The following is a 17,545-nucleotide window of genomic DNA, read 5'->3' as shown; positions in this document are numbered from 1 at the left end:
TAGATATTGCAGGAACGTTTTTTTCTTTCCTCTCTCCAAGGGCAGCATGCTTACAATATAACTTCTGGAACTTCTTATTTATTTTTTTATTTTTAAATAATTTTTAAAGCTTTTATTTATTTATTTGAGAAAGAGAGCGCACAAGCAGGCGGAGGGGCAGAGGAGAGGGAGAGGCTGGGGCTCGATCCCGGGACCCTGAGATCACGACTTGAGCCAAGGGCAGACGCTTAACTGACTGAGGCCCCCAGGCGCCCCATTTATGGAACTTTTAGATCGGCACTGTGGATTTTGAAGTCTACGAATGAATACAACTGTCAAATTGTTTCTGTCCTAGAGGAAATGATTCTCACTGCTTTGTCTATAAATACATGAATGATAAAGTTGAATTTATACATGTACAAGCAGATGTGCAGACCCATAATTTAGTGTACTGTAATTAAACTACAGCCTGTTTTCTCCACTGAATATTTTTTAGACTTAGGACCTTAGGGCAAGTAATGTTTAATAAGGAGTCTGCAATGTGTGGCTCCTCAGTAAATTATTAAAAGAACTGGCATTTCTACTGTATAATATCAACACAAGTGATATAAAATATACCTTGCCTCTTTTTCTTTAAGAGAGAGAGAGAGAGAGCACGAGAGGGAAGAGGGTCCGAGGGAGAAGCAGACTCCCCGCTGAGCAGGGAGCCCGATGTGGGACTCGATCCTGGGACTCCAGGATCATGACCTGAGCCGAAGGCAGTCGCTTAACCAACTGAGCCACCCAGGCGCCCTATACCTTCCTTGCCTCTTAATGAGTGTGTGCTCACCTTCCCTCTGGCAGTCTGAGAGCAATGGGTAGTAAAAGTGCTGTAAGGAGTGTTTGCATTTCTTCCTTCCTTGTTCAAGGTGCACTATTGTGCTTCCCCTTTTGAAGAACTGATGATTGTTTCAAGTCTCTGTTATTTTTAGATGCTTGAAATTAAGCATTCATGGTAGGAAAACAGAAAAGCGTTTGAAAGAAATGCTATGTTTCACGTTTGGGGGCAACTGGTTGGGAAATCAAAAATGGGTGAATCTTTACAAAACTTGATCCTTGTTTCTTTTTTCTTTTTGTTTTTGCTAGTGAGAAAATGATAGTGTTGGTTATATATTCTCTGCCTCTGACTTGTAAACTCTTGGGAGTTCATTGTGAACAGTGGCTTTAATTTTGTTGAAGTGATTTTAAATGTTATCTAGACAGTCTGGAGAGTAGAAAGGAAATTTGCAAATTCCTTTCTTCCAGAATGAGTTATGGGCTCCCCGTAGTGTGATTTCGTTTTCTCTGTTATTAAATATATAGTCAGACCATCTTGAGATTTGAATGACTAGTGAGACCATATAACTCAGGATCTTTGGTTTGTTCTTACACTGTTTCTTGGTGTGGAATGTCAAAGTATTTGAAACTGTTCTTTTTCTGGAATGATCTGTCTTCGCTGGTGGCTGCAGCGACTATTGAGGCATCTGAGCTGGACACCTGGGAGTTGACCTTGGCGCTCATCCCTCCTTCCCACCCACCAGCCTGGTCTCCGTGTTTGTGTAGAGGACTTCCCAGATGCTGTTCACATCTGCGCCCCCCCTCCCCGAAGCAGAATTCTCTCCAGCATAGACCGATTTCACTCCTGGCAGAACCCTTAATGATCGGATCAGTTGTTTCTGTGGATTAAGGTCCCAGCCCCTTACTCTTGACAACAGCGTCCTCTCTGCACCCTCCAGGGCGTCTCTCTTGGCCTTGACCTTCCTAGGCAGCCACACTCAATGCTGCGGTTGCCTTCAGAGACCACACTCTGCCTCCTGTGCCTTCCTGTTCTGCACAGCTGCCTTGTTCTTGTCCTTCATGCCTGCACCCCCCAACCCCCCACCCCATGAGATCACCCCTAGGCAGCTTTCCCTGTCTCTGCCCACTTTACTCAGGTCTGGTGGCACTTGGCTTTGTTTGCTCACCCCTGTGCAGCTGCGTGTGGGCACACTGAGGTATGGCGTTGGGACTTTTCCTCTGCGCCCTGCTGTGGTCCCACATTGGCCCAGGGCCACCAAATCCATAACTGCCATCACCCCCCCCCACCGCCGCCCATGCACTCGGCAAACTTGCATATTCCTCTCAGCCCCTTGGCGCCCTTCCTGCCACTAGGCTGAGTTTCTTTCTCCTGCTTTTGTGCTCTCCCAGTGATTTATACATGCTCATATTTTCCTTACTGTCTCATTTCATAATTTCTTACTTATTTTATTCTGTATCTTTAAGACCCTCATTCTTATGCAGATTATCAATTTTAATAATACAAAAATTCTCGACTAACACATGCATTATTTCCAGCTCCTTCCTGCTTTGGAATTGCTACAAATGCAAAAACTTTAAGGAATACCTCACCATTAACTCCTCTGTCCATGGGAAGCTCACTGGAGGAGAGGAATTGTGAGCGTTCCTGACCATGAAGGCTTCATGGATGGCTCTTGATGCCTGGCGGAGGACATGTATTGGGGAGTTATAGCTCCCTCTGGCGGCCATATCATCATGTGCCTTTTCATTCTAGACTGTAAAAATGGTATTCAGATCTAATAAACCTTTTTAAATTTATTATTTTTTTAAGATTTTATTTTTATATATATATTTGGCAGAGAGAGACAGTGAGAGAGGGAACACAAGCAGGGGGAGTGGGAGAGGGAGAAGCAGGCTTCCCGCCGAGCAGGGAGCCCAATGTGGGTGGGGCTCGATCCCAGGACCCTGGGACCATGACCTGAGCCGAAGGCAGACGCTTAAGGACTGAGCCACCCAGGTGCCCCTAATAATGTTTTTTAAATTTAATTTTCTGATTTTTAAAATTAGCTCAGATCTTTGCTTTAGCAGGTATTTAAGTCATTCTCAAATAGTGACATTTACACACAGGAGAAAGAATGATTTTACTTTAAGCAGTTCCTACTTTTTACATAGTTGGTTTTAAAAGTAAACAATAAGTGGCATCAACTTTATTTCCCCCTTTTTCTTTTCCTTTCTTTGCCCAGTAATTTCCTAAACTTGTAGCATCATCAAAATGCCATAGACTACAAAAGAATAAATAACTGATACTGGGAAGGAATGAAATTCTTCAAATGAGGGGTACCTCATATTCAGTATGGAATAGACAGCATTCATAGACAAAATGAATTATAATGTGTTTTTAGCCTCACACTTTGATAGATCAGAACTTAAGCACTCTGTTTTCTTAAAGGAATTTCCAGGCTGACATTGTTAATATAGAAAAGTAATTATAAACAGTACCTATATCCATGCTAATTATGGCAAACAGGTATGGATTATCTCAAAAATTTCATATTTGGCTTTGGAATTAAAAAAACTTTTGCATATCATTCTAAGGTGGTTTAGAAGTTTTTACCACTACAGAGAAGTTAATGGAGCAATTCATGACATGAAAAACTACAGAAAAGACGAGAGGTTTAGAAAATGTTTTTTCTCATGTTTTCTCGTCCCTGTAGCTAAATTTGTAACGATGCATGTAGATGGTATTACTTTTCATATTGTTACCCCTCGAAAAACAGTAGCAGCACTTAAAAATTTTTTTTACATGTAAGATTGGCTAATTTTCTCTCAGGTATGCTTGGGGGTTTTTGTTTTTGTTTTGATAAAATTCTTTCCGGTGCAGGGGAAGGAGTCATTAAGTTGTCTTTGGGAGAGTCTGCCTAGGTGGGTATGTTACAGCAAAGGACTTATTTAGACAGAGTCAGGGTGATTCAAACACCCACAGAGGAAAATGGTATAGATCATTTATCTACTCATTTTGCAATAATGTTCTTCTCTCCCTTGGCCATTTCTTAACGTCTGCAAATACTGCCAAAAAACAAAAACCGGAAGAAAGCCATGAATGTTTTCAGTGGGACAGAAGAAATATTTCGAGAGCCACCAGAGAGAAATATTAGGGATAAAAGTGTCGGTGTGAGCAGATACTAAAATAGTTTATTTTCTTTTCAGTTGAAGACATTGAGATTCATTCTCAGAGCTGTTAGGACTGTTTTCATGAGATAGTGTTTTCATGTGATAGCCCCTGATAATGCTAAAACCTTATACAAATACAAGGCCCTACTGTTATGTCTAGGCACCTTCCCCTGGGGGAGAAAAAAAAAAAAGCCAACCTCCAAAGCAGGCAGGTGAATGAACAAAGAATCCTAAGACCATCTCAGCTGAGAAGAAAATGGAACTTAAATGGAACGGTACTTCTTCACCTCCTTATGGGTTGGAGAGCCTGAGAAACATGATGGCGACCTCACAGGTTGCAGAGAAAGGGGGTCGGCAGTGGGGAATGTGTTCACCACATGGTCATGACAGAGGACATTTTCGTCACCTCAGCCTCCAGCCCTCTGGGCAGCTTTCCCTCAGGCCTTTCTCTTGCTACATTGTATCCCCTTGGGCCTTTGTGGAGAATCTGAGGCTTGATTTGCAGAGTAGACTAAGAAGAGAGTGTCCCTAATAACAGTGAGGAATGGCAAAGAAATGTGGCTGGGCCTGATGAAGTCATAAATATTGTCAGGGCCTCAAATTGGGTTGCAGTACCCATCCATACCAAAGAAAACAGTTTTGAGTGTCCATTGGAGAGAGATGGAGCGTGTTCCTTCTTCTCCCCAAAAAGGAAACCCAGCAGTGCTCATGGGCAGCACATCATAGTTTCCTAGTATAATAATGAGAAAGGACCATGTGAGTGTTTTTATTTACTTATAAATTTGCATGTTGGTGTGATCTGGAAAAAGATGGGTGTTTGTGGTGGAAATCTCAGCAAACCTGTAAGAGGCAGGGATTAAAAGCCTGTCTTGCTTGGTCTTCCACCCCGGGCCTGCTGTAACAGACGCTATGAGCTTTCCTGCCCTTGGTGAAAACCAGAAGCCTTCTAGGATGGTTGTGAATATGCAGCTGAGGCCTTGCTGGAGGTGTTCACAGGGTCATCTCAGGGGCTAGTGAGGTCCATGGGGTGGTGGCTCAAGAAGTTTCCAGAAGGAGCTGGGTCAGTTTTTAAAGTTTCTCTGAAGGAGTAGCGTAGTATATTCCAGAAATGTTTTTCATGGAGTCTCGTTTTTTGGGTACAAGAAGGTATTGTTTTGCTAAGCCCTGCTTACCTTTCTCCCGAAGCAGCATGGCAACGCTGCCAGGGAGACAGGGTCGTGTGCCGTGTTTGCTTGTGGTTTATGTAGCCCCAGGGATGCCGATTAGTGATGGTCCCCGACGATGGCCCTTGTTGTTCTCAAGGCACTTGTATTAGAGGTCAGTGTGGGGGTGCAGTTCAGCAGAGAGCACAGGTTTGGCTAGATGCTACTGGAAAGGCAGGGAGGCCTTGACTGTGCTAGGACCCGGGGGCACGGTGACACGCATCGGTGGCCCAGGTTAGTGACAGCTAAACATACTGTGATAATTCATCTCACCAGTAAGAAAAGAAATCGCAATTAACCCAGTGAAATACCATTTGCAAATACCATGTTGCCAAAAATTAAAATTTTAACAACACATGGAGTCAGTAAGTAATCCTGTAATGTAATAACACGTATGGTGATAGATGGAAGCCCCGAGACATGGATGGAGGTGTTGAATCACTGTATGAGACACCTGAAACTAACATAACACCGCGTGTCAACTCTACTGCAATTTAAGAAACATTTAATAGCGCAATATGTTGGCAGGAGTGTGAGGAAATGGCTAGCTTTGAACTGTTGGAGGAGGTGTAAGTGGTGGAGCCTCGAGCAGTTTGGGAATACTTAATCAGAATGTTTATCCGAAGGCTGTTGCCCTGAGACCAGCCTTCCCAATTCTGTCCGTGTATCTAGCAGATGCACGTGCGCATGTGTGAAGTGAAAGGTGTACAGAACCACACATTCCCTCCTGAGGCAGTCAGAAAACAGGAGGAATAACAGAAATGCTCATCACACCCGCAGGATCCTGTGTTGGGCCTGCAACACTGGTCTGCTACCCCACCTTCCCTCGGCTGCTTTTTCTGCTGGTTGTATTCTCAGCGGGTTTTCATTCCCAGCAGAGAGAAGAGGACGGCTCCGGCAGCCTTTGGGGCTTGCCTTCTATTGGGTCACCCCTGACCTGGGAGCAGGGGAATGGAATGTCCCATATGTTGACTGATAGTGGAGTAACTCTCTCATTTATATGAAAAACACAGGCTCGGGCTGTATGACTCACAGCCCCTCCCGCCTTCCTTTCTACGGTACGGGTACGTTCCCCAGGGGATCTTTATCCCTTGTTATGGCCATTTTACAGATGAAGCAGCAGAGTCTGAGACCTACTGTAATTTCGTATGTGGTAATCAAATCATAGTCCTCACATCCATCCTAGGAGGTAGACAGGATTGGCATTTTCCAAGTGAGGAACACTGTGGGTCGGAAAGGTTCAGTGCTTTGTCTGAAGTCAGGGCAGGTAAGTGGCAGGAGCCACGGTGTTGGCAGAAACCCTGTCCCCCCTGCCTGTGAAGCTCCTTGAGGTTCAGCTGGGCTGGGGTGAGGCCTGGGCTGCGGTGTTTACAGCCCCCCTGCCAGGTGACTGCACCGAGCAGTTCGCACCACCAGAAAATGATGAAGTTCAGTAGGGATTTTGACGTGATAAAAGATTCTGATTCCTGGTGCTTTACTTCCAGGCTGAGAGTTCTCTTTCACACTGCCAGGCCTGTCTTCATGCGAGAAACTGATTTCTGACACAAGCTTGGAAAGGATGGAAGCAGCAGGCAGTGGCTGGGACCCCCACGTAGGAAAGATGGGCACAGTGCCTCGAGGGTTCTAGAAAGCACTCCATTCCCTGTCTCTGGCTGGGGGTCCTCACTGGTCAGCAGTTGTTGGCTTTCCATGAGATGGCTCTAGAGGGACCTGGGGAACAGAGAGGAACTTCGGATGACTGGTTTGGGTTTGTTCTCACCTTCGAGCATTGGCTTTCTGGCCCCAGAAAAGTTGCTCAACCAGATTGGGGAGGTGGGGGGTGGGGGCAGGAGCGAAACTTCTGGGCAGAAATCACAAGTAGAGAGATGCACAAGCAGTGGGGGCCAGAGAAGAAGAAGGGTTAGGAAGGAAAAACCCATCTTTTCGTCTTTTCTTAGGGTTCTTGTAAATCAGAAGAGTTATAAGGAAGAAATTAAAAATTTAAAAACGATGTGATAAAGATTTGAGTTCAGTACGCTTTGTTACATATGAACATTTTATCTAATATTTTTTATGGTAGATAAATGCACAGAAAGTAGGACCCCCTTTTGTTTTCCTTCCCACGTCATGAGATTTTTGTGTTCTCTTAAGTACATTTTAAGATTAATTATGAAAATCAAATTGCCAAACACTTGAGATAGAAATGTATGTTAGTGATATTCAGAGATGATTAAAGGCTGTTTCCTCTTCTCATGGAAAAAAAAAGGCAGACAGAACTTCTATTCTGGAAGCCAATATGGAAGCCACATTAACACATCGGAAAGCCCTCACTCCCTGCCCCTCACCCTGGGATTCCTTTGTCTATGGTCTGAGCTCATGGCAGAGAGAATATGAAGGGGCTGATCCTTCAGGGCAGCAACGTTGCTCTGCCTTCTAGAGACTCAGGTGTGTGTGTGAGGCCTGCTTTATCTCTTGGGTGCATCTTTGTTGCTCCCATTTAATCCAGAGAGAGCAGCATCGTAGGGATTTGAGAGGTCTTCTGAGGGATAAAAGAAGGGCCCGTGGAGATGAGTAAGTTGGTGTTCAAAACAGAAAGAGTAGGGCAAAGAGGCATTCGCTGAGGGCATGTTGTCCAGCAAAAGCTGTGCCCCGCATCCCATGTGCAGGTTAACCCACGGGGCGTACAGTCTCTCCCTCTCCTCAGGCAGGTCGTCACTAACCTACTGGGGAAACACACAGGACTTCAGAGCTCAGAGCCCCTGGAACCAGTGGTGCTCAAGCCGGGCTGTACATCAGAATCACACTGGGGGCCCGGAGTTGCAGAGAGAGGCCGGGTTAGGGCTTTTGCCTCCCATCTGCGGCCTGGTGTGGGTTCCAGTGACCCAGGGGACTCACTGACTTTGGCCACAGAGCCCTCTCCGGCACAGCGTTGCTCAGGTCCTGCAGTCTTGACATTCCCAGCAACATCACACTTCTGGACAGGGCGCTGGATAAGCCTACTGGTCTTCAGCACCTAGTTTTGAATAATGGAAGTTGAGTTAATGCCTACTTATGTCTGTACGATGGATAGTAATCTGTATTATTGCACAACTAATCTGTACTTGTTATTAATCTCTGTTTATTGTTAGTATTGCAGGGGGCTTCATTCATTCATTGTCTTTCTAATGAAAACAGTTGCATGGTCTAATATTCTTCCTGCCCGTCTGTGAGGCCAGAGAACTAGAAGCCCGGAGTTATTTCTCTGCACTGCTCTCCTGCGTCTGAAACCAAGCCTTGACCTTCTCTCCCAGTCCCCTTTGTGCTACAGCAGGGATGGGAACAAAAGACTTCTCTTTCACCTGTCCAGGGGCGCCAGGCAAAAGCAAAGGAATCCCTCGCCAGGCTTTGCAGTTCCCCAACAGCTCAGCTCAGAAAGCCTTTATTCTCCTCTGATATTTACTCAACACCTGACACCTCCTGGGAATCTTTAAAATTGTTCTCGAAAGAAACCATTCTGCTGCGAGTACCTATTTTTAGACTTTATAAAGCCTTTCTCTCTATCTGCCTAGCCTGCTGTTTGAAAGACACCAGGATCTTTTGTCTTTAAAAGTTCAGCACCCTCTGGCTCGTTCCCCACCCGAACTCCCCCCAAGCCCTGGAATGCTCTGGGGGTACATCTCTCTCTTCTTTCTGACCAAAACCAAAACCACAGGTTTGACCTTTACACCAGGGTTGTTGAAATTATACAACCCAAGCGTTGGGGGGGCGGCGGGGGGAGAAAGCGACTTCTAAGCAGTGAACCTTAGATGAAAGCGAGAATGAATTGGTAGGTCTTAGAACTCACGGTCTGCCCTGGGCACCTTTAGCCTGTCCGCCGGACTGGTTTGAGTTTTGGACCCTGCAGTTGGCTGGCCAAGTTCAGTACAGGTACACCTGACGGTTATGAGCTTAGGGTGGCAACAGCTACTGAGCGCGGGCACAGACTATATAAAATGGGATTGAGACGCTGATGTGGGCCTTGACCACATTCTGGTCAGCCTGCGCTAGCTCTGTGGCCAGGGGTTTTGGCTGTTTTCTTCCCCTGAATCCATAGGTTGTAACTAACGGCGAATGTGTGACTTCGAAGGCAGTGATCCTCCAGAGGGAAGCCCAAAGTCCAGGGGCAGTAGTGGATCTTCTCTCCTCTTGGCCCTTCCCTGTGTTTGTCTACCTTTGTTGTGCGCACGAAAGCTTCAGGAGGTGACTGTCAGCCTTCTATGACCCTCTCATGTAACCTCGGGGGGCATCTCAGGAACGAGAAGAACCAGAAAACCAGTTAAGCAGAGGCATGCAGGCGATATTTTGGAACAATCAGATAATGATAGAAATGTATTAAGATGACCTAAGGATGTCTGTGTGGAAATCAGGAAACCGTAATTTTCACAACCAAATGGTACCTTGTGGCATGCAAATATTCGGAGAACTGCTTACAAGCACGTAGACCTCTTTCCCCTTTTTGCGTATGGAATCTCCCCTGTAGCTGATGGGCTTCGGAGCCTTTCCTCAGGGCCACCTGAAATACTGTCTCCTGGGCCACGGTCCTCAGGAAGACAACGAATAAAGTGTTTACTAACCTACTTTGAGGTTGGCCTTTTTTTGGTCCACAGTAGGACTTCCTGAATGAAAGTTTTGATTCATGTTATTAAATTTAAAGTAGATAAATTGAATATTTCTTATGGAATTCTCCTAAAATTAAAACCCCTGGTAAAACCAACCAAGTGTTCCTTGAGGCAAAATTTTTCTAAAATTGGGAAGAAGAAGAACATAGACACATAGAAGAGCTTGAAATGGGCTCACAATAAAATGTTAACACCATTATCAGGTTGGTAGAGTTACCAGTTTTTTTCTTTTTTTCTAAATTTTCTGCAGTAGGTATATTATTGAATGTTATCAGTATACTGAAAGAAAAATGTGCGTGCCTGATGATGTAGCTAACACGCTTCAGAAGGAACTCCTAAGAAAATAGTGAGGTATGTATTGTATCCTTATACGTATATCCTAAGGATATATATGTGCGATACATGTTTTATAAAATATTTATATTTTACATATATATCCAAAGAATTAAGCTTTAATGATGAAGCTGTCAGGGAGCAAGAACATCCTGTCACCTTCAAGGTCCTGCTAGCCAGACTAAAAATCAAATTGACATAAGACAGATTAACAGGAGAAAATAAAATTGAGTAGGGTAAGTAAGGGGAATTCACACAGACATGGAAATTCCAAAGACAGTCCGGCACAACGAGGTGTATCTGTTAACTCGGAACTAAGGAGAAGGGGGTAGGGCACTGGGACTTCCAAGGGAAGGACTGCCATTCACAGCGAGATGAAAAAGAGCAAATGTTTGGTAAACACATGTTTGCTGGGCCTCTCAGAAACATTGGGACACAGAGGATTTGACCAAACAGGCCTTGCTAGGTTCCTCCCTGTGTACCAAACCTAGGTCACAGAATAATGTGGTGATCTGTGGTGATCGCTGTCTTCCTGGAGCAAGTCCTCTAATTCTTTTTAGGTAGTCGGGGAGGTAAAGAGCTTTTCCTGAATCTGTTTTGATTGTTTTTTATTTTTTATTTTTTTTTTTTAATTTTATTTATTTGACAGAGAGAGAGCAGGAGAGCACAAGCAGGGGAGAGAGGCAGAGGGAAAGGGAGACCGGGACTCAATCCCAGGACCCCGGGATCGTGACCTGAGCCAAAGGCAGTCGCTTAACCAACTGAGCCATCCAGGTGCCCCTGCTTTTTATTTTTTAAGATTTTTTAAGATTTCGTTTATTTGAGAGAGAGAGAGAGAGAGCACACAAGTGGGGGAGAGGGAGAGGGAGAGGGAGAAGCAGGCTCCCCACTGAGCAGGGAGCCCGATGTGGGGCTCAATCCCAGGACCCTGAGATTATGACCTGAGCCAAAAGCAGATGCTTAACCGACTGAGCCACCCAGGCGCCCCTTGATTGCTTTTTAACTCAAAATGATCTTCATGTCAAAGCAGTATATTTGGGGACAACCTTCCCTTTGCCCCTCCAAAGCAGTGTTTATCATAATGACAGAGTTCAAACAATCTGAAATAGTTTAATTATAAGTAGATCTCTAAAATGGAATAGTACAAAACCTTAATTAAAAATGATGCAAGTATGTGATGCAATGGAAACCTATCCAATGAAAAAGTAAGTTACAGATTGATTTGTATAATTTGTTCCCATCTTTTTGTAAGAAACCTACACAAAAACAAATATAGGCGATCTGAAAGGATAGTAACATACTGATGTGTTAATAGTGTTAGAGAAGGGGATTCCTGGGTGTTCATTTTCTTCCTTCACATGTGTATGTGTGTGTGTGTGATTTTCCTGTAAAGAATCTACATTGCTTTCATAAAGATTGGAAAAGTTTCAGTTTTAGAAAATAAAATTGCCTCTTTAGTGCCTGAGAACCTGTGATTTGAACCTCAGAATAGACCTTTTACCCCGGTGGTTTAAATCCATCTTCTTGCACCTTCAAAAGAATTAACACAATGAGGGGCGCCTGGGTGGCTCAGTCGTTAAGCATCTGCCTTCGGCTCAAGTCCTGATCCCAGGGTGCTGGGATCAAGCCCCACATCGGGCTCCCTGCTCAGTGGGGAGTCTGCTTCTCCCTCTCCCCACCCCCAATTGTGCTTGCTCTCCTGCTCACTCTCTTTCTAATAAATAAATATACAGCCTTTAAAAAAAAAATTACATTTATTTAGAACTTGGTGGACAGGCTAAGTGCTAAATTGTGTGCACAGAGGACATGTGTTGAGGGCTTCAGGAAAAGAAGATCTGGATGGGCAGGGAGAGGCCGACCCTTCCATCCCAGAAGCCCCAGTGCCAGCATGTGGTACTTGATACCTGGAAGCAAGCGAGACAGCATCTGAGTTGGGTTTTTAAGCCCGAGTTCCTAAATATGTGAGCCTGGATCGTGACACCGTAGGACAAGGGACTGTGCCTTACATACGAGTGTTTTGGGATGGAGAGTTTAAATTCGTGCTCAGGATCACAAATGATTCGCAATCCTCAGCAGTACTGACTTTGTGTCAGGTGCCCATTGATTTAACAACTAGGGAAGAGGGTGGGCACCTTCCTCTACTACTTTCCTATGAGAGACTTGCTGAGTTCAGAAAGGTGAAGATGTTAAGTTGCCTTAAATCAAGGAAAGAAGGTGGTTAATGGCATCATTAGGGTTAGTTTGCAGGTCTCCTGACTCCTGGCTTATCCAGTCTAGTGATTCATGCTAGTCCTTTGACAGTGGACTGCTCACTGTAATGGTCTTCACCGGGCTGCCCTGATGTGGTCCGGTTCATTTGTTTCCTGCCTCGTAGAACGCAAGGCTCGGGGCTTTTTGCTGGGTTAGTTTGTGGGGATGCAGCTCACAGGCACTTGCATCTGTCTTTCAGTGGAACTTAGTAACTCTCTCTTCTTGTCCAAGGTGGTGTGCCGGGAGCCAGGGAACACAGAGTTTGGGCCTCCAGGAATTTGTCATCTATTGTTGATTTGAGCTCAGTGTGGCCCTTGAACATCGGGCACTGATTTCCAGACATTTAAAAAGGAGGGGATGTGTTAACGCATGGAGTTGTCTTTCTGCCTGCTTGCTTCATTTCTTGATTGTTTTAAAGAATCAGTATTTATGTTGGATATTGTCCTGTTCCAACACAACGCAGCAGCCTGTGGGGCCTTGGGGATGTGCCTGTGACCGGTACCGAGGTTTCTGAAGTAAAGTGGCTGACAAGAGAGCAAGGCCAGTGTCGTGGGTGGTGGTGGTGGGGTATATGTGGACTGTATTTCTTGATCAAAGCTATTTTATCTCATTTTATCTTTTTGCCAGTTTGTATAAATGGAATTTAGGAAAGAGCTAATTGTAGTACTGGCGAGCTCTTAAGAGAGTGTACATTTGATTGGAAGACAACGTCCTGAAATACACCTCTTGAATTAACCTAGTACAGGCATACCTTGCTTTATTGGGCTTTACAGATACTGCTTCTTACCACAAGGTGAAGGTTTGTAGCAACCCTGCATCAAGCAAGGCTGTTGGTGTTGTTTTTCCAACAGCATTTGGTCACTGTTACGTGTCTGTCACATTTTGGTCATTCTCCCAATACTTCAGACTTGTTCATTATTATATTTATTATGGTGATCTGTGATCCATGGTTATGACTCACTGAAAGCTCAGATGATGGTTAGCACTTTTTAGCAATGAAATGTTTTTTTAAATTTTTAAAAAAGAATTTATTTGACAGAGCGCACGCACGAGAGAGAGCACGAGTGGGGGGCAGAGGCAGAGGGAGAAGCAGACTCCCCACTGAGCAGGGAGCCCGTCTCAGGGCTCGATCCCAGGACCCCAGGATCATGACCTGAGCCAAAGGCAGACGCTTAACTGACTGAGCCACCCAGGCGCCCTTCAATAAACTATTTTTAACTTAAGGTATGTGCATTGTTTTTTTTTTTTTTAATTTTACTGTGCATACATATACTACAGTATAGTGTAAACAGAACTTTTATATGCACTGAGAAACCAAAAAATCCATTTGATTCCCTTTATTTTGATACTTGCTTTACTTTGGTGGTCTGGAATGGAACCTGAAATGTCTCAGAGGTACGCCTGTAGAAAAGAAAGCTAAATTTCGGTCAGGTAGTTCATTTTATAATTGTTGCACATAGCCTACTGAGGTGATGTGGGTACAACAGGAAGGACATTTTACATAGTATGAAATCCTGGAAATTCCTACCTGTACTAGTAAGCAAAGGAGGCATCTTCGTTTATACTCTTAAGCAGCTGCTGCACATCTGGTCACCCAGGCCTTCCGCGGCTGTCTGTCAAACCTGCATGCACCGTCTTCCCTGGGTACTTGCTCAGAAATCCCCAATACTGTTTTAGAGCATATCCCAGCGACACCTCTTAAATGTGAATTTTCCAGTTTCTTCTCTGTAGACCTCACTTCTTCTGGCATATTTTTCCTGAGGTGGTCAGTCACCTGCTTTTGGGAGCCTCCTGGACCTAAATATATTCACCAGGGATCGATGAAGTCTTTGGAGGAGTGAAGTGGTTGGGAGCATTTTTTCAAATGTTACCTGATTGGCCACTCTTTGTGACCTGATTTTTCCAGCCCATTCTGTCCTCCAGCCGCACAGAACAACTCCCCTGAACCCACCCGAGTCCTGCTCACTGGCCAGGGCCCGGCTCAAAGACTGCCTCTTTTTCGTCATGTCCTGGGTCTTCAACTGGCTTCCTTCCTTGGTGAAGATGCCTGCCTCATATTTTCCAGTTGGCCCTTGGCTGTTACGTTTTGGGAACATACTGGCTCTTTGCTTCTCTTTTCTCTGTCTTGGGGACTTTATTCTTTGTAACCAAATCACCAGGTGTTGGATCGGAGACAGAAGTGAAAGGGAAGAACAGAACTTTGAACCTTCCACTTGTAATTAGTAGCCTGATCAGAAGTCTGTGGGAAAGGAGGAGGGTGGGGAAGAAGATGTGCTGGGGAAGAAAGAACAACGGCCAAACCTGTTTTCAGAAAATCAGTGAAGCAGGAATGCCAACCAGCCTCCTTTAGAAGGATGGGTTGAAGGTGGTGTGGGGCTCATGACTGCAATGTGCAAGAGCCACCACTAGATGGTGACGGCAGCTTCTTGGCCCCAGCGGGATTCTGCGAGTCCCCCTCCCATCGAAGGTCTTTCGAAGCATAGCACTGATGGGGGTTACTCATGCCACTGTTGTTCCTGTCAAAGAGTAGTATCCTAAGCAGCCCCTGAATTCCATTTTAAGAAATCATTGCCTTTTAAAAGAAAAAGACTTCTGGCTGAGTTAAGTGCCTATCTTTCCCCTCAACATTAATGACTCCTAGAAGTAAGCATGTGCATGTTCTTGGCCCCAGGAATTTGGGTCAGAAACCTCCTCTGACTTGGGCTGCAGGTTGGTATACCTTTCACGCTTTGGGCCGAGGGGCCACATGATTTAGCTTTGACCTTCAGATGCTAAAATGATGTTTACATCGGCCTCCCTAACCTGTTGGAGACATTGGTTAAAATAGAGAGTAGGAGAAACTTATCTTTTGCTATTGGATACGTGTTGGATTGGTTTTTAAATTGAGGGGAGGTCAAAGGGGGTGGCTGTGGTTGATTTAGGACAGTACTGTTAGAGCCACCAGCTTTTGGGAGGTGGGGCTCAGGCCCATTGACCTTGAATTGCTGGTTTCTGCCCCCAGGATCTCATTCCTCACGTGCTCATTCCATATAGAGGAGGGCAACTGAGCAATTATTTAAACATGAGTATCCAGAAGGATTTCTTCATTTCCTTGAATGTCCTTCCTTTCAACGTTGGCATGAACATTTAGGGGGAAATGCCATTAATTTTCAAAAAGGGACATTCCGTGTGCCTTGGGGTTTCTAAAGTCCCAGGTCCCCTCGGCTAGGCCGGGTGTGCGCACTTCTTCCTGTAAGTCAGCTGTTAACTTTCCCGTTGTTCTTTTGCGGGGGCAGTGTTGCGGGACCGTGTCTTGTGTTTTGTGTCTCTTGAATCCACAAAGTTCCTCCTATAGCCATTGGTTCTGCTGCCTCAGATGAGCGGCTTCCTCTCTTCCCCACATTTGAATTTGCTCCTGATTTGTTCGAGGCGCAGGCATCCGCAGTAGCTTCCAGCCCAGACAGGCTTCGGCACAGCACCAGCCAGTACGGCTCAAGGGTGTCTGGGGTGGGTGGCTCTCTGTGGGGCCTTACCTGGGCGGGAGCTGCTGCAGAACCCTCCCCTGGAAACACCTCCCAGGGAGTGCGGAGCCTCCCGCCCCAGGCTGCTGATCACCTGTCAACAGGAGGAACCGGCGGAGACCAGGATTTCTTCTCACTGCTGCTGTTGTTAGGGGAAACAGACAACCATCTGCATCTAGACCAGCCTCGCTCTGTCTCTCTCCCCTTTAAAAGGAGGTCTTCCTGCCCAGGATCTGGTAAGCGCCACAAAGGGTTCTGTTTTCCTTGGTTAAATCAGGAGAACATTCTCTTACAGTGGATTTGTTAGCTTTAATCAAAATTGGATCAGAATTGGGGGAATTACTTGATCTCTTTTGTGTCCGTTAAACATGTTTTGCATGCTGCAAGAATAAAAGTATATACAGTGAAACATTTTAATTACGTGTTTAACCTATGTCGTCTGGTTTGAGACCTATTTTTTTTCCTGTGCTCTGAAAAACTATTCTAGATATTGCTCTTCCGCCCCCCCACCCTTTTATGAATAAATTACTGCATTTGTCATCACTGTGTTCCTGAAATGTCAGAAATAGACACAGTGAAGGATCTGTCATGCAGAGTTTAGAAATTTGGTACAAAACTCCAGGTGACATGAGGATAGGTCTTTTATTTAAAATGTTTTCTTTTTAGACTTCATTGTTAAGTTCAATTTAAACATAGCAAATGCAGTCGGCTAGGTCATGGTGGGACAGGCGTACCTCTCTACTGTTTTAGATTTACCTCCTGGGATACAAACACCTCCCTTATTTGTTTTATAACCTTTACAGGAAATGCTTGAGGATGAGTCACATGACTCCTAACTTTAGTTTTCACTTGTGTTCACACAGATTAAATGATTTTGCTCTTCTGTGGATGGATATTCAGTTAGGAACTTTTCAGAATTGTAAACCAGGTGCCTGATCATCTTTCCCCCACATTTTCCAGTCTCCAGACATACAAATTTGTATTCCCTTATAGAGAAAATAAAACTGGCAGTTAGATTTTCTGGACTCTAAGTTAAAAGAGTACTCGTGCTAAATGTCATTAAAAATACGTATAGAGATTAATCTCCAGGAGTCCGTTGTCTGTCTGTTTCAGATTAATCTCCCTAGCAAGAATTAGTGTGGTTCTACTCCCCACCCCCCCCTTCTTTCTACTTCGGTCACAAATAATGCTTTCTGGCAAATATGTAATTGGAGGGAAATTGAATTATGTAATACTGGGATGGAAAAGCAGGGCAGTGCTTGCTCTTTTTGGGTGAGTCCCTAACAAGAAACTCTCAGGCTGCCTCCGACAAAGGATGGCGGTGGAACTGGTGATGATCTCTGAGCTGTGGAGGAGGGTGTGTGAGGGGGGAAGCCTGAGCCTGTGTAGCCGCTTGAAGCATGTCAGAAAGAACACTTGTCAGAAGTCTTCAAAACCATGGCTGTCTGTAATGTGTGAAATTGAACTTCTGACCCTGTTTGCTTGATGGCGACTTCTGGTTTTGCGTGAGAAGTGATATTGGGGCCCTGGATGTGGGAGAAAAGGCAGAGCCGCCTAATGAAGAGGGACATGTAATCCTTGTTCTGTGTGGCTCAAAACTCTGGAGTTGAAACCACCACCTTAAAAAGGAGAGGTTTCCACCAAGAAATGGAAAATTGGAGACACAAAGTCTGCACACCTTACCTGTTTATAATTCCTT

At 44.9% G+C, this 17,545-nt stretch overlaps 1 protein-coding gene across 8 annotated transcripts in view; it reads left to right on the top strand.

The window, feature by feature from the left end:
• NEDD4L (NEDD4 like E3 ubiquitin protein ligase) overlaps window positions 1-17,545 on the top strand; it is a 328,121-nt gene that overhangs the window by 116,333 nt on the left and 194,243 nt on the right. Inside the window, exon 1 of one of the 8 annotated variants that reach the window (XM_073898121.1) lies at window positions 15,684-16,082. The exons of the other annotated variants lie outside the window; for them this stretch is intronic. The gene's annotated coding sequence lies outside the window, so the exon portion shown is untranslated. Of the gene's footprint in view, window positions 1-15,683; window positions 16,083-17,545 lie in introns of those variants that run through there. 8 annotated transcript variants of the gene reach the window in all.

This window comes from Callorhinus ursinus, unplaced genomic scaffold (genome assembly GCF_003265705.2).
Source record: "Callorhinus ursinus isolate GAN/ISIS: 27379988/994484 unplaced genomic scaffold, GSC_fseal_2.0 scaffold11, whole genome shotgun sequence".
NCBI lineage: Eukaryota > Metazoa > Chordata > Mammalia > Carnivora > Otariidae > Callorhinus > Callorhinus ursinus.
The sequence above is the reverse complement of the archived record's forward strand: the minus strand, read 5'-3'. Positions and strand labels throughout refer to the sequence as shown.